Source organism: Callospermophilus lateralis, unplaced genomic scaffold, assembly GCF_048772815.1.
Source record: "Callospermophilus lateralis isolate mCalLat2 unplaced genomic scaffold, mCalLat2.hap1 Scaffold_952, whole genome shotgun sequence".
In the NCBI taxonomy this organism is placed as follows: Eukaryota; Metazoa; Chordata; class Mammalia; order Rodentia; family Sciuridae; genus Callospermophilus; species Callospermophilus lateralis.
In genome coordinates, this window is record NW_027517689.1 from 427476 (window position 1) to 448872 (window position 21397).

Consider the following 21397-nt stretch of genomic DNA (forward strand, 5'->3'; position numbering starts at 1 on the left):
TTCAAAACATTAGAAAAACTAGGGATAACAGGAACTTTCCTCGACATTGTGAAAGCTATCTATGCTAAGCCTCAGGCTAGCATCATTCTGAGTGGAGAAACATTGAAGGCATTCCCTCTAAAATCAGGAACAAGACATGAATGCCCTCTATCACCACTTCTATTCAATATAGTTCTCAAAACACTGGCCAGAGCAATTTTACAGATGAAAGAAATTAAAGGCATAAAAATAGGAAAAGAAGAACTTAAATTATCACTGTTTGCTGATGACATGATTCTATACCTAGAAGACCCAAAAGGGTCTACAAAAAAACTACTAAAACTAATAAATGAATTCAGCAAAGTGGCAGGATATAAAATCAACACCCACAAATCAAAGGCATTTCTGTATATCAGTAACAAAACTTCTGAATCGGAAATGAGGAAAAACACTCCATTCACAATATCCTAAAAAAAAATAAAATACTTGGAAATCAACCTAACAAAAGAGGTGAAAGACTTATACAATGAAAACTACAGAACCCTAAAGAGAGAAATAGAAGAAGATCCATGTGTTTTTAAAGGTAATAAATAGGTGAATTCCTCTCTGCCTTTCTCTGTAGCCAATTCAGCACATGTAATTTCATATGCACATATAGAATCGTACCTGTTATCACATGTACATTCTTGTGAGGTGGCTGACTTGGCAGATACAAATTGGGAGAAGAGATCACTCCTCCTAAACACAGTTAGAACTGAAAATTCAACCTATGGGTGAGCTTCTTAGATGAACAACATGATAAATAAAATCATATTCAGTATAATGAATATTTTTGGATCAGTGGATGATATATATTTCATGAAGAATTTCGATTGGCATATATATTGCTACTTTTTAGTGTGTGTGTGTGTGTGTGTGTGTGTGTGTGTGTGTGTATATATATATATATATATATATATATATATATATACACTCCCCAAATTTTTCAAAATATGAAATATATGTGTCTTATTGTACACTCCCTAAATTCATTCGTATTCATGTATGTGGATTTATAATCAAATTTTCCTAAGATTATTCTCAGAAATATTCATCCACCTGAAATACATATTTGTTTCCTAGAACTGAAAACTAACTTCAGTGAATGGTGCATACGATTCCTAATATTTCTACAGTAACTGACCCAGTGTCACATCAATGCAAGTAGATTATTATGGAACATGATATGTATTTTTATGTTCATTTTTAGTCAACACTGGTACATTACTATTTCTTCAGTTTATGCCCATCATAAGATATATATTTCATACACAAGTTAGCAAATTTATAGGCATTTGTTTCACTTTCAATAACTTCCTTCTTCAGAACACATGTTTCCTCCATGTTTCTTGACAAGACTTTTCATGAGACTTCTTTCTAAACACATTATTTTTGATTTCCATAATCACCTTTGAAGCAAAACTCACACACTCGTCATGATAAAATATAACCCTAATATTACCATTAGAAGTATAACTGGTTGGAATGAATGATTGTATATCAATATAAGATTTCCTGTATATTTTCAGATATCAATTCAATCCGTTATTTAAAGTTTACCAATTATATTATTTACTCTCAGTATGGTCTATTCTTGCATTATCTCTATATTCATAGAGAGATGGTACACCTCTTTGTACTCCCAATACTCATTTGTACGTCTTCAAAATATTGCTCCCAGAAATGGTGGAAGAAATACTCATGTCACCTGACCTACATATACATTTTATCACAGTAATATTCTGGAAAATAAAGCAAAGGTCACACTTACAATTGTACCAAAGCCTAAATTTAAATAGAGCATGGATTTCTGAAAACATCCATGTCCAGGTTGCCTAATGCTCTCAAATGTCAATCCAATTGTTGACTACATATTTGTTTCTTTCTAAGATTATATATTCAAACTCAACCCTGTTGAAAATGTCTAATCCTATCACTCACTTTAAACTTTGCCTGATATCCTAATGTCTCTATTGATATCTCCTTTCCTTCATAATTTCCCAGTTCATCATTTTGACTGTGCATTTGTGCTGACATGTACATTCACTCTCTACCTGAAACCCAATTGCTAAACAACTTTTGGTCCAAATACTATACTCTCTCTTCTTTCTGAATCTACTGACTATCTCCCAAATCCTACTGACTATCCTTTTTAGAATGGATGTTCTCTTCAACATTCAATCATCCAAGGTACAAGGTCCGATGCCATTGTGTATTGATTCATCTGAGACATCTGTGCAGGACATAATTCAAAGCTAAGTCTCCCAATCAAGGGCCCAATCCCTTTCTGGGCTTCAAATCTTACTTAGATTTCTGTTTTCATACATATATTTGACCTCTATATTCTTATAAATATCGCAGGTTTTCAATACCATTATTCATCTAGCAAAATTATTCCTAACCCAAATCGAACATGTTATTAACCCAAACCATATACTGTTCCCACTTTCTAACTTTATAGAAGAGCAGGGACAGTGTTGGTCTTACAATAAGGAATGTAGGGGATATAACACCTGCTGAAAACCTCAAAGTTCCATGCAGAAATAATCCCTGGAGAAGATGTAGGCAGCTATGAAGGACCAGAGAGTGCAAAAGTCTTCTTCCATGGAAAATAGCCTTGTCTGGATGAGGGGTTGTGTCCTAATCAGCCTCTCTGTTCCTAATGTACAGAAGATGGACGAATCCAGGCCTGTGTGAAGAGCTGTTCACGGGTGCCTATGGGTGATATATCACTCTAACTTGTGAAAGTGTCACGGGAAATAGGGGCAGCATCAATCTCATGGGACCCTTGGAAGCAACTGTTAGGACAAAGTGGTTGCAAAGGCAGTGACCTCATTCAGTTCCTGAAGGAAGTGACCTCATCTCTATTTCTTGGTAATGGAACTCTCTGAACTTGCGATATAGGAAGCCAGGCACCCAGAGCCAGTCCCAGTCCCAGTCCCAGTGGGCTAACTTGTTTGGATATTCCAAGGACAGAGACAGTCTTTTTTGGTATATACTGATGTGAGGATGGCCAAATGCCAAGAAAGCTTTGAAGACTGGCCTTTCCAGAGAAAGCAAGTAGTGGCTCACCGCGGGTTCCTGACATTTTCAGAGTTGGCCAAGGAGACCATATCTGAGACAGGACAGGCCATTTCAGAGGAACATAGTAAGGCTCACCAGTGAGAGTACACTCCGAATAGTCACAGGCCTACTTGGGGAAAGGAGATGCATTTGTGGTTTTAGTTGTGTGTTTGTGGTTTTTTCTCATGTTCTGAGAAAAGGTACGAAAGGCAGTTTCTTTGGTTTGGAGTGAACTGTTTCTAGTAAGTCGTTTGACAAGGCAAGTGTTTCTATGTCTGTGTTTCCCAGTGTGTCTGTGGTTGTAGACATTACAAAAAGAATGCATCAATGGATGTGTCCTGTCTAGTTGAAAGCTTCCCAGCATCAATCCTGCCCAATATATAAATGGACTGTGGCTTGCCTTATCGAAGGGCAACACCTTCAAACTTCCTAAGTTCTTGTTTCCTTCCTGAATTCTGGCTACACTCCAGAATAGGCTCATTGTTTTCTGTGCAAGATATTTACCAGCTCCAAGCTCTGTGATATGGCCATGTACTGAATAGCTGAAGGGAATGGAGAGCATCTCAGAAAACTCAGATATCAGTGTGAACAGTAAAGTCTCAGTGGAGAAACTCTGCTTTGGGGCTTTTGCTTGCCTATTGTTCTTTTGCCCTGAATGTCAGGAAGGACTTTGCCTCAGGCCACCCCTTTTTGAAGCCTGAAGTAACCAGTTTTCAAATGGAAATAAATTGGCATTACCTGTGGCTCTTTACTTAACTGCTTTGGAAAGGGATGTGTCTGAATCAGTCTCTTGGCCCTGTGTGAGGCTGTGGCTTAGATTCCCAACACCTGATGGATGTAAAGAAAAATCCCATGTGTGCATACAAAATCAAAATCGCAAAAATTACAGTCATTGTAGATGAAGTCTCTCGCCTTTCTCTGTAAGGTTTCTGACCTCCATCAAGTGAGAATAGGGATCCTTTGGGTCAAATGAATTCTTCAAAGCCATGCAGAGGCTAGCCCATAGGTTCTTGGGTTTTCTCTTGACTACAGTTCATATAAAGAATCTAAATGGCACAGTTAAAAGGCCTAAAATTGAAGAAGTGGAAAAGTATTAATGGTAGAAATATTTGATCACTCCTGGTTTACAGTAAGGGTTTCCAGACCACCCTGACTTTAGGCAAATGAGGGTTAAGGGAGCTTATTTTGGACACTGTCTTGGGCTGTGCCCCTAATGGAAAACTCCAGCCAAAGCATATGATGAGTGTGTATATGGAAGAAGATTAGGGCCATGTGGAGTGTTTTGGTTTTAATTGTGGTCATTTGTGTGGTGGTTGGAAGAAATGACTGGGTCCACCTGGGCTTGAACTCTGGTGTGATTCCCCTTAGAGACTGAGTTCTAGAACTGACCTCAGAGAAGTATTGCCATGAATTGTTTTGGGATTTTAGGAAGCCACGCAATGAACGTCGCCCTTGGAAACTGAGATCTAGGCCCAGGGTGGCTTTCCACAGAGCACTGGGAATCTCAGCCAGGATATCACTTGATTGTATTCTGAAAGATATGGCAGCCATAGTTCAGAGTCAAAAAACACATGGACCTCATATTGTAGACCTCAATAGGACTGGCTTCAAGTGACCTTTTGGCCACTATTTTGGAAGCCTTGCCTGTGAGAGTTCTCCAGAGCTTTCATTGAAATGTGCTTCTTCACCATTTAATGGTTCCTGAATATATTGAAACCCACAGTGCTTGCAACATCATCCTAGAAAAATGGCTAGAAAAATACCATGAAATTTTTGAAATTCCCATGACCTGGTGGCACTGGAGAACCTTTGGATGTGCTGTTGCTGATCTTGAGTATGCCAGACAGTGCCTCGATTGACTGGGTTTCATGAAAGTGGTGTAGAACAGAGATGCCAGTAATTTGGAGCCTGCTGATTAGTGGGCCTAGAACAGTGGTGGGAAGGTGTGTGATAGAACATGTGGTGGGGCAATGTGGATCTGCCCTTGGCTTCCAAATGGTTGTTACTGACATGGTGCAGCCAGCAGACCCTTCTTTGTAAAGGCATCTTGTTATATTGAGAGGTTTCAGGGCAATGTTCAGAATCAGGTTGCTATGGTCAAGGGGGCAAGCTATGTGGGATAGAAGCCTGGTTGTTGCATTATCCTGCAGACCCTGACCCACCACTCCTGACAGAAATCCCTCCAGCACTGTGTACCAGTTGAACTCCATGTATTTTGTGAAGCAAATACCAAACTCCCAGTGCAGCAGCGAGAAACACCACGAAAATTGGAGGATGTCCAAATGGCTTCACAGTCCACACGGGGAGACACTTAGCCCCCAGTGGCCACAGGTTACCTACAAAGAGAGAATTCAGCACTGCTGCCTCATTTTCATTGGAAAATAAGAAACAATTCCCTCCATGTCACATAGATGCAGACCCAGCTTTGATGGTCTCAGTACAAAGGAAGCTAAAGATCCGGACAACCACATATAGTTCAAGGGCCCAACCTCAGAGGCAGTTTCTCAAGAAGTTTTTAGGCCACCAGAACTCTATGTTTGGGGAGTGTTTAGCCTGTCCCTTTCTTTTCGAAAATCATCTACCACCTCCAAGTTTTCAAAACCGTGAGCATATTCCATTCCAGATATGTATTCACTGATTTTCTAACTCTTCTCCTCTAATGTGTTTTATTTGAGGCGAAGGTACTGTCAAGGCATTTTTCTGTATGAGAGTGGGAGGATATTTGTGCAGCACAAATTTACATACACATTGGATTTATTTTCCAATTTTCCTTTTGAAATACTGAATCCTTGACACTAACCCCTACCCTACTACACTCTGACTACTAATACTAATAAGATGGAGAAAAATAACTCAAACAGAATAAAAATAAAAGCATATCAGAGGAGGCATGGTGTATAGTCGGACTTGCCTTTTGCATTATATGGTGTAGGAGTTATAAATCTAGTCAACTTTTTGTTGAAGTCGTTCTCCATGTTTTTTTAAAGTTAACCAATATGTGAATTCCTGTCTCCCTTTCTCTGTAGCCTATTCACCTCCTGTATTTTTATATGCAAACATAGAATCCTACCTGGGACCACACGTCCATTCATGTGAGGTGGCTGACTTGACAGATACAAATGTAAGGGATCACTACTCCGAAATGATGATGGAACTGAAAATTCAAATTATGGGTGAGCTTCCTACTTGAACAATATTATTCATAAATCCATGTTCAGTAAAATAAATATTTTTGGATCTGTCGATGATATATATTTCATTATGAATTTTGATTGGCATATATATTGCTATTTTTAATGTCTGTGTGTGTGTGTGTGTGTACACACACACACACACACACACACACACATATATATATAGATAGATATATAGATATATAGATATATAGATATAGATATAGATATAGATATATACACTCTCCAGATTTTTCAAAATATGAAATATGTGTTTTATTTTACACTCACCAAATTCATTCATATTCATATATGTGAATTTATAATCAACTTTTCACAAGATTATTCTTAGAAATATTCATTCACCTGAAAAACATATTTCTTTGCTAGTACCGAAAAGTAACTTCAGTGAATGGTGCACACAAATCCTAATATTTCTACAGTACTTGAGCCAGTTTAACATCAAGGCAAGTAGATTCCAATTAGGCATGATGTGTATTTTGACGTTCATTTTTATTCAACACTGGTAGATTACTATTTCTTTAATTTATGCACATCATAGGATATGTATTTCATCCACAAGTTAGGAAATTTATAGGCATTTGATTCACTATCAATCACTTCCTGATTCAGAGCACATGCATTCCTCCATGTTTCTTGACTGGTCTTTTCATGAGAAAAGGGATGGACAAGGCAAGGTAAGGCAACTAAAATAGCACCAAACACAGCGAAACAGTCCTATTTGGTTGCAACCGGATTTAGAGGGCATTGCTTCTATTGTAATCATTTAATCCCCTGAACTCCAAGTTTAGATTGTTTCAGAATTTTTTACCCAACATTTAAGGGAGGGACTCAGAAGTTCACAGTCTGCAGAAGTTCATTAAAAGCAGTTTTTTTCTGTTTTTTTTTTTCTCTGTTCTGTGCAAGTTAACATTTTAAGGACACCTGGGAGGGGCAGAGCTTTTTTCTTCTGTTTTTTTTTCTCCCTGCCAGCTTTTACCATGGAGCCCAGTTGGTAACTTGCTTATCTTAGAAATGTAGCCATCTCTGTCAAGCCCCAGCTCAAGGCCAGAGGCCTTGTTCACATATTGCCAGCATTGTGACTGACTCTTTCCAAACACATTATTTTCGATTTCCATAATCACTTTTGTAGCAAAACTAACATATCTTCATGATAAACCATAACCCTAATATTAATATTAGATGTATAAATGGTTGGAATGAATGATTGTATATCAATATAAGATTTCTTATATATTTTCAGATATCAATTCAATCCGTTATTTAATGTGGAACCAGTTATATTATTTATTCACTTATGGTCTATTCATGCATTATCTCTATATTCATTGACACAGTGTATACCTCTTTGTACCCCCAATACCCATTTATATGTCTTCAAAAAATTGCTCCCAGAAATGGTGGAAAAAACACTCATGTCACCACATCTACATATACATTTCATCACAGTAATATTCTGGACACAAATGCAAACGTCACACTTATGATTGTACCAAAACCTAAATGGAAAGTCAGGATGGATTACAAAAAACATCCATGTCAAGGTTGCCTAATGCTCTCAAATGTCAATCCTATTGGTGACTACATATTTGTTTCTTCCTAAGATTATATATTCTAACTCAACCCTGTTGAAAATGTCTAATCGTATCAAGCACTTTATACTTTGCCTGATTTTGTAATGTCTTTATTGATATCTGCTTTCCTACGTTCTTTTCTCATTTCATTATTGTGACTGTTCACATGTGCTGACATTTACATTCACTCTCTAATCGAACCCCTATTGCTGAAGAGATTTTGTTCCAAATCCTATACTCACTCTTCTTCCTAAACCTACTGACTATCTTCTTAATCCTACCGACTATCCCTTTTTGACTGGATTTTCTCTTCTATATTCAATCATCCAAGTAATGTTCATGCAAGCATCGGAGGAAGAGACCACCAGGTGAGTGTCTCATGCCACAGCAAGGGGTTTTTTGGGGGTCCAGCATGCTGGGGCTCAGAGCTCACAAGAATAGAGCAGAGAGCCCTGAGAACAGCTTAAGCAGAGCTTATATACTTTCCTTGGAAAGGGTAGGGACGGAAATTTATTGATGGGTCAGAGCGAGTGGGCGGTTTGCGTGTAACCGGATGAGGGAATACATTCTGCAATTTGGAAGTTGGGGACAGCACAATCTGGGAACAAGATTAGCAAACAGTTCTCAATATTTCAACAGTGTTTTGTTAAGCATACAGAAAAACAGGAAGTTCCAAGTACATTTTTTATTAACCTTTCATGCCCCACTTCTTCTTCTGGCTAATTTTAATCATAAAAGTGATCATTGGGGGGTGTCACATTCTATGTCTGCTAGTGGGGTATTACCATAATTTTAACTTGTCCAATTTGAGCTTCGAGAAAAGAAATTACACGGTAGAGCAAACAGGGTTTTATAGTTAGCTATAATATGGAGATTATTATTGGACAGGCCAGGGTTGATAAAAGCGTAGATAAACAGGGGGACTGTGTGAACCAAGACTCAAACCACCCTTTTGGGGTCTCTCTCTCTCGTTGACACTCTTCAAGGCATCCTTTTATTTTACTCATAGGTTTTTTTACAACTTCAGTATGGTCGGCATAAAAACAGCATTCTTACATCAATGCAGCACCAAGGCCCCCTTCTCTCATGAAGAGGAGGTCAAACCCCCGACTGTTGTGTAAAACAACTTCAGAGAGAGAGGTTAAAGATTCCTGCAAACTGTGATGGAGGTTTCAAATATCTTTAAGTTTTGGTCCTTTGCTGCTTCTATTTGGGTCATTTGTTGTGTACCATGGACCAGGGCAGTGGTTCCTGTGACTACCCCTGCAGCAACTCCACTTCCTAATATGATGGGTAAAGTAAGAGATATATGTTCCCAGTGGAACTGGGTTGTATGCCCCCCTGTTTGAACTTCAAATGAACCTGGGTCATTATAGAGCAATCTGGGAAACATCTTCACCATTACACAATTAATCACATCTGTTGACCATTTCATTAAAACATAAACAATGTTTAAGTATATAGAATTATACTGTTGTAGGGACAGTCAAGGCAAGGCACCTAAGATAGCGCAGAAGACAGGGAAACAGTCCCATTTGGTTGCAACCAGATTCAGTGGGCATTGCTTCTGTTGTAACCAATTAACTCCCTGAACCCCAAGTTTAGGTAGTTTCAGAATTTTGTACCCAACATGAAAGGGAAGGGACTAAGAAGTTCACAGTCAGCAGAACTTCACAAAAACAAGTTTTTTTCTGTTTTTTCCTCTATGGTGGGCAAGTTAAATTTTCAAGGACACCTGGGAGGGGGAGAGCTTTTTCTTCCTTTTCTTTTATCCCCCTGCAGCTGTTACCATGGAGCCCAGTTGGTAATTTTATATCTTAGAAATATAGCCATCTCTATGAAGCCCCAGCTCAAGGCCAGTGGCCTTGTTCACATATTGTGTGAAAAACTATTAAAGGGGTGTCAAGCTTAGGAGTGCTGAGTTTTGCAGCCAGTAGCCAAGTAGAGCAGGGCAACAGAAAAAGAAGAAGTTTATCTACACTTAACTCTTTTATAGGGACCCTTTTGCTGAAAGTCCTAAAGTCAACCATGGTGAAGACTTCTGGAGAAGTTCAGTTAAGATTTTTCTGTGGGCCTGGTACAGAGGGGGAAGACGGGGAAGGCGGAGGGTGAGAGCAGCTCTGTGGATCTGAGAATGAGCAAGGAGAGATATAAAAGAATAATGTGAAAGGGGTTTGGGATTTTCCTAGCAACAAAAACTTGAGCAGTATAACCGGTAGAGCAGAGGGGAAGAGGGGAGTGAGTATCCCGAAAAGCCTGTGAGGCACTTTAAATTCTTAGTAACCTGTTTTCAGTGATGACAAAGCAACTTTTAAGGTCATTTTCATTTTCATTACATCTTTGATAGGGCCTGAGGGCTCTCCTAAGCTGGTTTGAGCTTTAGGTTAGCTGGTAAGAGGACCTGGTGGGACCCGGTGCGGGCACTGACAGAGGAAGAGAGGAGTGAGTGGTTGGATCGGTACCTCAGTACCTGCAAACTCAGCAAGTGGGCAATGCTCTGAGAACCGGCGGAGGTTTGGGTTTTTGATCTAGTAATTGGAGAAGAGAAATCAGGTTGCTGAGGTAGGACTGACAGCAGAGAGTCTGGAGCAGAAGGCTGAGGGTGAGGAACTATTGGAGAAGCATAGTTCAGGATGTGAGCGAAAGAGGGAAAAGGCCTCCACATAGGGGAATTTCCTTTCACCCTTTTGAGCACTTGCAGAAGTTAAAAAGGTCACACAGAATTTGAGGATCTAGAGACTCCTTTTTGGGGCCATCGGTTTTAGATGTCTAAGTGCTAATATGGCCATTGCTGTGTACTGAATTTGTTGAGGATTTTACATTCCACCAGGCAGCCCCTATATGCTCAAATCCCCATGACTTACAGTAGAAGTCATCTTTTCCCACACTCAGCCGTGGCTGTTTGTGGCTTTGTTAGTCTGCGGGGCAAACATACTAATATAGGCTAGCCAACCTGCATCTGGCTTCCTGTCTATACAACCATAATGTTTGTTTCCATTATCTATGGTACAGAAATGATTTAATGGAATTTTAGTGGGATCCTCTTCATCAAGGATATCCTAATAGGAAAGACCTATATCCAGCTGACAAATGTCTGGGTGGAGAGATGGCCACCAGGTCCCTAAGGGGGCTGTATGCAAGATAGACCATACTTCTTGTCTAGTAGGATTTGTGATCAGCCATTGCTGCTGAACGGGCTAAGGAGTGTTAGGTCTACTGGTGGCCAAGGGGAGAGTCTATAGCCTTATCTACGTGGCGAATACACAATTTGAATGGGTTACCAGTCTTTTCCAGTTTCCAGCCAGAGTCTGGACAGGTTGCAGGCTTGAGATGAGAGGCATGGATCCAGGAAGTGATTCCGTCTACTTTTACCACTGTAGGTGTTATAAGTAGCACCTGGTATGGTTCTTTCCAGCGGGGTTCCAGGGATGACACCTGATGTCCTCTTATGTAGAGGAAGTCTCTTACTTGATATCAATGTGGAGTCCCCTCGTCCCCAGGTTGGAAGGCAGTGGCCAGGTGTTCCTTCAGGAATAGCTGAGTTCTTTCAATAGATTTAAGTCTGTCAAGCAAGGGTGTGTGGAAGGGATCCTTAGGTCTTAGAGTTGGGGTTAGGTCGCTTAGTAGAGGAGGGGCTCCATAGAGAATTTCATAGGGGGTGATGTTACACAAAGAAACAAAGGAAGTATTTCTTCCATGAAACAGTGCATAAGGCAGGAGCATAGTCTACTCTTTTATGACGGTCTCTAAGCTTAATTTCTTTAAGGTTTCTTTAATGCTTCTATTTATTTTTTCATGTGTCTTGAGCTCTGGGGTCTATAAGCACAATGTAACTTCCAATTAATCCCCAGGGTCCTGGCTAACCCCTGATTTACCTGGCCCATGAACGCCGTTCAATTATCAGACCATATTACATTAGGCAGGCCGTGTCTTTGAAAAATATCTTTCAGGATCTTCTTGACCACCATTTGTGCCGTTTTTTTTTTTTTTTTTTTTTTTTGTGTGTGTGTGTGTGGGAAAGGCTTCAATCCATCCTGAAAATGTATCTACAAAGACTAGGAGATATTTAAGTCCATATCTCGCTGGCTTAATTTCAGTAAAGTCCACTTCCCAGAATTGTCCTGGTCTGGTTCCTGGTACGTGCTTTCCTGCAGGAAGCTTGGAATGGGAAGCATTAACCAATTAACAGAACCGACAAGCTTTTGTTACCCATTCAGTTATTTCCATTCACTGTGAGTGAGTTAGTCTAAAACTCTGTTCTTGATCCTAAAGGAATGGCTGCAGTTTCTTTGAACCAAGTTGATTGAGTTGGTGTACATTTTTAACATAGTGTAGGGCTTTCTGAAATTGCAGGCTGGGCTAAGTAAAGTTGAGGTGTTCAGTGTCAGTGTTCTTAGATATTATCAAAAGCTTGCTGGTGCTCAAAGGGTCCATTGGAATTGGGCATTCTCATTTAACAGCGGGTATAAAGAAGCAGCTAAGAACACAAACCCAGGTCCATAACCTGCAAAAGCCAGCAGTTCCAAGAAACTCTCTATGTTGTCTCCTGTTAAATAAGGGTGGTATCTGCACAACGTTTTGTATCCTGGGGTCAGTGAGCCATCATTTACAGTGCCTAAAGAAATACCCCAGGAAGATTACTTCTTGCTGGCAAATTTGGGCCTTTTTGGCCAAAGCTCTATACCCAAGTTGAGCAAGCTCAGATAATAGTTCTTGGGTCACAGACTCAAAGTTTTCCTTGGTGTTGGCTGCCAGGAGAAGGACATCCACATATTGAATCAGGGTGACTTCGGGGTGTGTAGTTCTGAAGTTGTTGAGATCTCTGTGAAGGGCTTCATCAAAGAGAGTGGGGGATATTTTGAACCCCTGTGGGAGTCTAGTCCAAGTTAGTTGACAAGATCTTCTGGTTTCTGGGTCTACCCCACTCGAAAGCAAACAGCAACTGACTCTCTTTATGCAGAGGCAAGCAAAAGAAAGCATCTTTTAAGTACAGAACAGTATACCATTTTCACTCAGCAACAGCAAAGTGTTTATTGGGGTTCCAGCATGCTGGGGCTCAGAGCTCACTTGAATAGAGCAGAGAGCCCTGAGAACAACTTAAACAGAGCTTATATATTTTCCTTGGAGAGGGCAGGCAGGGAAATTTATTGATTTGTCAGGGCGAGTGGGCAGTTTGTTTGCAACTGGGTGAGGGAGTACATTCTGCAGTTTGGCAGCTGGGAACAGCACATTCTGGGAACAAAATTAGCAAACAGTTCTCAAGATTTCAACAGTGTTTTTTTAAGCATAAAAAAAAAAAAACCAGGAAGTGACAAATACCTATTTTGTTAACCTCTCACCAAAGTAAAATGGAAAGTTAGCATGGATTACTAAAAACAACCATGCCCAGGTTGCCTAATGCTCTCAAATGTCAATCCTATCGGTGACTACATATTTCTTTCTTCCTAAGATTATATATTCAACCTCAACCATGTTGAAAATGTCTAATCCTATCACTCACATTATACTTTGCCTGATTTCCTAATGTCTCTATTGATATCTGCTTTCCTACATATTTTTCCCCAGTTCATCATTGTGACTGACTCTTCATATGTGCTCATATTTACGTTCACTCTCTACCCGAAACCCTATTGCTAATGAACGTTTTTCCAAATCCTATACTCACTGTTTTTTCAAAACCTACTGACTACCTTCCTAATCCTGCCAACTATTCCTTTTTGACTGAATGTTCTCTAGGACATTTATTCATCCAAGGTACAAGGTCCTCTGCCATTGCATATCGATTTAACTGAGACATCTGTGTAGAACATAATTCAAAGCTAAGTATCGCACTAAAGGGCCCAATTCCCTTCTGGGCTTCAAATTGTACCTAGATTTCAGGTTTTATACTTATATTTCATCTATATATTCTTGTGAATATCGCAGGTTCCTAATACCATTATTTATCCCACAGGATGTTTCCTAACCCAAATAGAATATATTATTAACCCTAACCATACACTGTTCCCTCAATCTAACTTTACAAAAGAGCAGGGACAGAGTTGGTCTTACAATACAGGAATGTAGGGAATCTTCCACCTGCTGAGAACCTCAAAGGTTGATGCAGAAATGATCCCTGGAGAAGATGTAGGCAGCTATGAAGGACCTGAGAGAGCAAAAGTCATCTTCCATGGCAAACAACCTGGTCAGGATGAAGGTATGTGTCTGAATCAGCCTCTCTCCTATTGATATAAAAAGATGGACCAAACCAACCCTGTGTGGAGAGCTTCTCCTGGGTGTCAATGGTTGATATACCATTCTAACTTCTGAAAGTTTCACAGGAAGTAGGGGCAGCCTCCATCTCAACGGACCCTTGGAAGCAACTGTAAGGACAAAGTGGTTGCCAAGGCAGTGACCTCATTACCTTCCTGTAGGAATTGACCTACCTCACTTCTTTGGTGATGGAACTCTCTAAACTTGAGATCCAGGAAGCCAGGCATCCAGAGCCAGGCCCAGTCCCATTCCCAGTGGGCTCACTTGTTTGGATTTACCAAGGAGAGAGTCTGTCTCTCTTGGTACCTAATGGTTTGAGGATGACCAAATGCAAGTAGATCTCTGAAGACGGGCCTTTCCTGAGAAAGCAGGTAGTGGTCAGCACAGGCTCCATACAACTTCACAGAGATGGACAAAGAGACCAGATCTGAGACAGAACAGGCCGTTTCGGGGGAACATACTATGGCCCACAAGTCAGAGGACACTCTGGATACTCACAGACTTACTTGGGGAAAGAGGTGCCTTTTTGAGTGTGGGTGTGAGTTTGTGGTTTTGTCTCATGTTCTGAGAATAGGTAGGAAAAGCGGTTTGTTTGGTTTAGAGTGGACTGTTTCTAGAAAGTCCTTTGACAAGGCGAGTGTTTCTGTGTCTGTGTATCCCACTGTGTTCTTGGTTGTACACATTAGAAAAAAGAATGCATCAATGGATGTATCCTGCCTAGTAGAAAGCTTTCCAGCATTCATCCTGCCCATTTTAAAAAAGGACTGCTTGTTGCCTTTTCAATGGGCAACACCTACTAACTTTCTAAGTTCCTGTTTTCTTCCTGAATTCTGGCCACTCTCCAGAATAGGCTCATGGTTTTTTGTCCAAGATATATATACCACCTCCAAGCTCTGTGACATGGCCATGTACTGGATTCTTTAAGGGAATGACAAGCATCTCAGAAAACTCAGATATCATTGTGACTAGTATAGTCTCAGTGGAGAAACCCTGCATTGGGATTTGCTTACTTGTTGTTCTGTTGCTCTGAATTCAGGAAGGTCTCTGCCTCAGGCCACCCCTTTGTGAATCGTGAAGAAAACAGTTTTCAAATAAAAATGAATGGGCATCACCTGTGGCTCTTTACTTAATTGCTTTGGAAAAGGATGTTCTGAATCAGCCTCGTGGCCCTGAGTGTGGCTGTGGCTTAGATTAGCAGCGCCTGATGGATATAAAGAAAGATCCAATGTGTGCATCCAAAACCAAAATGGCAAAAAGATCAGTCATAGTAGATGAAGTCTCTCGCCTTCCTCTGTAAGGTTCCTGACCTCCACCAAGTGAGAATAGGGATCCTTTCGGTCAAATGAGTTTTTCCAAGCCTTGCAAATTTACTTTGGTTTCCTAATGACTCCAAATCACATAAGGAATCTATACCTGACAGTCAGTAGGCCTCAAATTGGAGAAGCAGAGCAGTATTACAGGAAGAACTATGTGATTAATCCTGGTTCACAGGAAGGGTGTTCAGGCCACCCTGAGGTTAGGCAAATGAGTGGCAAGGGAGCTCATTTTGGACACTCTCTTGGGCTGCGCCATTCATGGAAGCCTCTAGCCAAAGGTTATGATGAGTGTATGTATGTAAGAAGATGAGTGTCATGTGGGAGTGTTTTGGTTTTAATTGTGGTCATTTGGGTGGTGGTTGGAAGAGATGACTGGGTCCACCTGGGCTTGAACACTGGTGTGATTTCTCTCAGAGACTGAGTTCTGTAACTGACCTCAGAGATGTAATTGCTTTGGAAAGGGATGTGTCTTAATCAGGCTCTTGGCCCTGTTTGAGGCTGTGGCTTAGATTATTAGCAACAGACGGATCTAAGAAAAGATCCCATGTGTGCATCCAAAACCAAAATGGCCAAAAGAGCAATCATTGTGGATGAAGTCTCTCGCCTTTCACTGTAAGGTTCTGAAAGAATAAAACAAATTGAAATTGAAACGTAAACAACCAGGTTTTGTAAAGTTTCCAATCTGCACTCAGAACCTAAAATTCCTGTGGCAGTTAAGACAATTCCTGAAACGGCCCATTAGATGTGTGTTGAAATCTTCCCTGACCACCTAGTTACTTAACAACCCCTTCCCAGAAACCGTGCAGCTCACCACGTATACATCTCAGGGCTTCAACCAATAAATTTAAACGTATACCCCTTCTCAGGGCTGACCAATCACTCCCTGCCTGACCTTTTCCCGCCAATATATGTGCTAATCATGTTTAAGAGTTGTTATTTGATTTTCCCGTGGTACATGATGATTTCCTAAGGGAGGCAATGATGTATGTAAAATCCCTGCTCTCTCTAAAGAATGTATATAAACTCTGCTCAAGTTGTTCTCGGGGCTCTTTGATCTATGGTCCTCTGAAGTGAGCTCTGAGCCCATGCATGCTGGACCCCCAATAAACCCTTTGCTGATGCATGAGAACCCTCTTTGTTGTCTTTTCCTCTGACGTTCGCCGCACCTATTTATCTGGAGGCCCCAGGTGAGATATCCGGCAGCGGTGGACGAAAGACCTCAAGGGACTCCTCTCGGGGTTAGTAAGGAGCCTCTTTCTGGTTTCGGATTTCAAGTCAGGGCATGGCAAAGTGCCTGTTGGTGAAGAGCATTAGCTCTCTCCTATGGTGTGACAGACCTGTCAGAGTCCAAGGTCACGTTTCTGGGTGACACTCCGGAAGAATAGGGAAATCAAAGAATAGTAGTTTCCTCATCTCAGTTACATTTTGCTTCAGGATTTGGTTTGCCAGCCCATCAGGTTTTGCCGGCTACTCAGTTTTGTTCATTGTCCCGAACTCATGTTGAGTTTACTGTCTGTCTTTATTGCCTAACCCATCAAGATTTACCAGTTACTCAGTTCTAATCTTTGTCTTGGAGTCATGTTAAACGTTTACTGTTTGTCTTTTTCTGTGTTGTGTTTGTGTCTTCACTGTCCCTGTTTGAGTAACTCCCATTATGGGACAAAGCACATCCTCTTCTCTGACTCTGACCCTTGATCATTGGACTGATGTCCGCTCAAGGGCCCAGAATCTTTCTTTTCCAGTAAAACGCTGTACCTGGCAGACTCTCTGTGCTTCAGAATGGCATATCCTCGAAGTCGGATGGCCCCCAGAAGGATCCTTCCACTTTCCTCTAATCCGAAAAGTCAGAGATATTGTCTTTCAGCTTTGGCCACGTGGCCACCCAGATAAAGAGCCATATACCCCTTCCCCCACAATCCTATCATTCAAACCATCCGCTCCTCCCCCTCTTCCTTCCATTCTCCCTGAGTCACAAGACTGGACACTCCTCCCCCTCCTTATCCTCTACTCTCCCTCCCCAAGCCCCAACAAAGTTCCTGATGATCCTCCCACCGCTGACTCAGCCTCTCCACTGCTAGAGGCAATTGGGCCAGACGCAAGCCCTCCAGGGGACTTCTCTGCAGCAGCAGCAGCCCCTCCTCCCCTGGAGGAAGCTGGGCAACCTAAAGGAACACACCGGTGATGGATAAAGAAAACTCAGAAGCCCCTGTGATACTCTCTCTCCATCCCTATGGGCCCATGAACCGACCCAACTGGGACCCCAAGACCTTTGAAGGTAAGAAGCATCTGTCCACTTATCGCCGGGCTCTAATAGCAGGTCTCCGAGTGGCCGCCAGAGGGCCGACCAATTTGGCCAAGGTAAGAGAGATTATCCAAGGGCCTAATGAGTCTCCCTCTATGTTTCTGGAGAGAATTATGGAAGAATATAGGAAATATACTCCTTTTGATCCTCAGGCAGAGGACCAAAATGTATCTGTTACAATGGCCTGTATTGAGCAGGCTGCCCAAGATATTAAGAGAAAGTTACAATGTCTAGATGGATTACAAGATACGACCTTAAGAGATTTAGTCAGAGAAGCTGAGAAAGTATATTATAAGAGAGAAACTGAGGAGGAGAGGGAACAGAGGAGAGAGAAGGAAAGGGAAGAAAAGGAGGATGAAAGGAGCAAAAGGCAGACTAAAACATTGGCTAAGGTTTTGTTCACAGCAGCAAATATGCCAGAAGTTAAAAAGCTTGGAGTCAGGAAGGGATACTTGGGCCCACGCCATAGGCTGCCCCTGGCCTCAGATCAATGTGCCTACTGTAAAGAAAAAGGACACTGAGCCAAAGTGTGCACCCAAAAGAAGCAACCACGCCAGCCCGCCATGCTGACTCTAGAAGAGGACTAGGAATGTTGGGGCTCGGATCTCCTCCCCGAGCTCAGGGAAACATTTGAAGTGGAGGGGACTCCAGTGAACTTTGGAGAGGATACAGGAGCAGTATTCTCAGCCCTTAAGACCCCACTGGGCTCCTATCAAATAAATGGTGCCTAGTTCAAGGGGATAATGGCAGTACATATCGGGCTTGGACAACTAAGAGGATTATGGATGTAGGAAAAGGAAAAGTCCACCACTCTTTCCTAGTAATCCCAGAGTGCCCAGCCCCATTGATGCACAGGGATCTGCTTACCAAACTCGGGGCTAGAATAACCTTTAACCCTGATGTTCCCCAAGTGGATGTTCTAAAGCCTTCAGTGAAAACTCCCATAGTCACAGCATTGACTATGTCCGTTGAAGATGAACATCAACTCTTCGCGCCCCCTAGGACTGATCAAAGAGGCAAACTACCACAGAAATGGATAAAAGATTATCCTAATGCCTGGGCAGAAACTGCTGGGTTAGGTCTAGCAATAAAACGACCTCCAATAGAACTAGAATTAAAAGCCTCTGCCTCTCCAATCAGTGTTAAACAATATCCTCTAAGCAAAGAAGCTAAAGATGGGATAAGTCCCCATATCCAGAAATAATTGGCCCTTGGGGTCCTAAGGCCCTGTCAATCAGCCTGGAATACTCCCCTGCTACCAGTAAGAAAGCCAGGAACTAGGGACTACCATCTTGTTCAAGACCTAATAGAGATAAACAACAGAGTGCAGGACATTCACCCAACAATACCCAATCCATATAATTTGCTTAGCACTCTGAACCTGGAGCGTGAATGGTACACTGTGCTGGACTTAAAAGATGCTTACTTCTACTTGCCCCTACATAAGGACAATCATTTTCTGTTTGCTTTCGAGTGGATAGACCCAGAAACATTAACATATGGCCAACTAACCTGTACTAGACTCTCACAGGGGTTCAAAAACTACCCCACTATCTTTGATGAAGCCCTCCACAGGGCTTCAGAACTGCACACCCCGAAGTCACCCTACTCCAATATGTGGATGATCTGCTACTGGCAGCCAACACCAAGAAGAACTATGAGTCTGGGACCCAAGCACTATTATCCGAGCTTTTTCGGCTTGGATATAGGGCTTCTGCAAAAAGGACCAAATTTGTCAGCAAGAAGTAATCTTCCTGGGTTATTCTCTTAGGGGTGGCAAATGATGGCTCAGTGAGCCCAGAAAACAAACCGTTGTGCAGATACCGACCATATCTAATAAGAGACAATTCAGAGAGTTTCTTGGGACTGCAGGCTTTTGCAGGTTATAAATTCCTGGGTTCGCATCTCTGGCTGTCCCTTTATACCCACTTATAAATGGGGATGCCCATTTAAATGGACCCCTGAGCACCAACAAGCTTTTGATAATGTCAAAAAAAGGCGCTGCTATCTGCTCCGGCTTTAGCACTCCCAGATGTAGAAAAACCCTTCACTCTCTACATCGAGGAAAAGAAAGGAATAGCACTGGGAGTGTTCACTCAGACTTTGGGACCTTGGAAAAGGCCGGTAGCATTCTTATCAAAAAAATTGGACCCAGTGGCTAGCGGGTGGCCCCATTGCTTAAGAGCTATAGCAGTGGCAGCCCTTCTAAAAAAAGATGTTCATAAATGAACGTTGGGACAGAAGCTAACCATTATAGCCCCCCATGCCCTGGAGAGCATCATCTGTCAGCCTCCAGAGAGGGGGGGCTATCAAACTCCAGAATAAACCACTACCAGAGCCTCTGGATTACAAAGACAGAATAACTCTGTTACCCCCTGCTCCACTCAACCTGGCTACACTGCTGCCAGAAGAATCATCAGGACCCATCACTCATGAGTGTCAACACATACTGGCAGAGGAAACCAGTATAGGATGAGACTTGAAAGATCCAGCCACTGCCTCACCCAGAAGTCGTATGGTTTACAGACGAGAGCAGCTTCCTCCAAGATGGTAAGCGGCGGGCTGGAGCAGCAGTAGTTAGCAAAACTAATGTCATCTGGTCCTCTGGTCTCCCAGAAGAGACATCAATCCAAAAGGAAGAACTGATTGCCCTTTCGAAAGCATTGGAACTAGCAACAGGCAAAAGGGCCACCATATACAATGATAGCCGCTATCCATTTGCCAATGCTAATGTGCACCGGGCTATTTACCAGCAGATTTACTATTTACTCACCCACTTAGGCTCAAAGAGGTTTTAGGCACTCTCAAAGGACCGAAGAAAGGACTTAGTATTGACTGACTCACAGAGGAAAGAAATAGCTGAGCAGGTGACTAGAGCTTGTCAAGTCTGCCAATTAGTTAATACTTACCCATCCGAGCTTCCTGCAGGGAAGCACTTATGAGGAACCAGACCAGGACAATTCTGGGAAGTGGACTTTACTGAAATTAAGCCAGCAAGGTATGGACTTAAATATCTCCTAGTCTTTGTAGATACTTTTTTCAGGATGGGTCGAAGCCTTCCCCATGAATAAAGAAACGGCTCAGATGGTGGTCAAAAAGATGCTAGAAGACATTTTCCAAAGTTCAGCCTGCCTAAGGTAATAGGGTCTGACAACAGACCGGCATTCATGGCCCAGGTAAGTCAGGGATTCGCCAGGACCCTGGGGATTAATTGGAAGTTACATTGTGCTTATAGAACCCAGAGCTCAGAACAGGTAGAAAGGATGAATAGAACCATCAAAGAGACCTTAACGAAATTAAGCCTGGAGACCGGCATAAAAAATTGAACTATGCTCCTACCTTAAGCACTGTTTAGTGCAAGAAAAACGCCCTCTGCCTCTTTGTGTAATTTCACCCCTTATGAAATTCTCTATGGTGCCCCTCCTCCAGTAAGGGACCTAACCCCAACTCTGAGACTTAATGATCTCTTTCACACACTCTTTCTTGACAGACTTAAAGCCCTTGAACAAACCCAGCACCCAGCGATACCTGTGGAAACAGTTGGCCACTGCTTATCAGCCTGGAGATGAGGGAACCCCACATTGATATCAAGTGGGAGACTTTGTCTACATGAGATGGCATTAGGTGTCATCCCTGGAGCCCTGCTGGAAAGGACCATACCAGGTGCTGCTTATAACA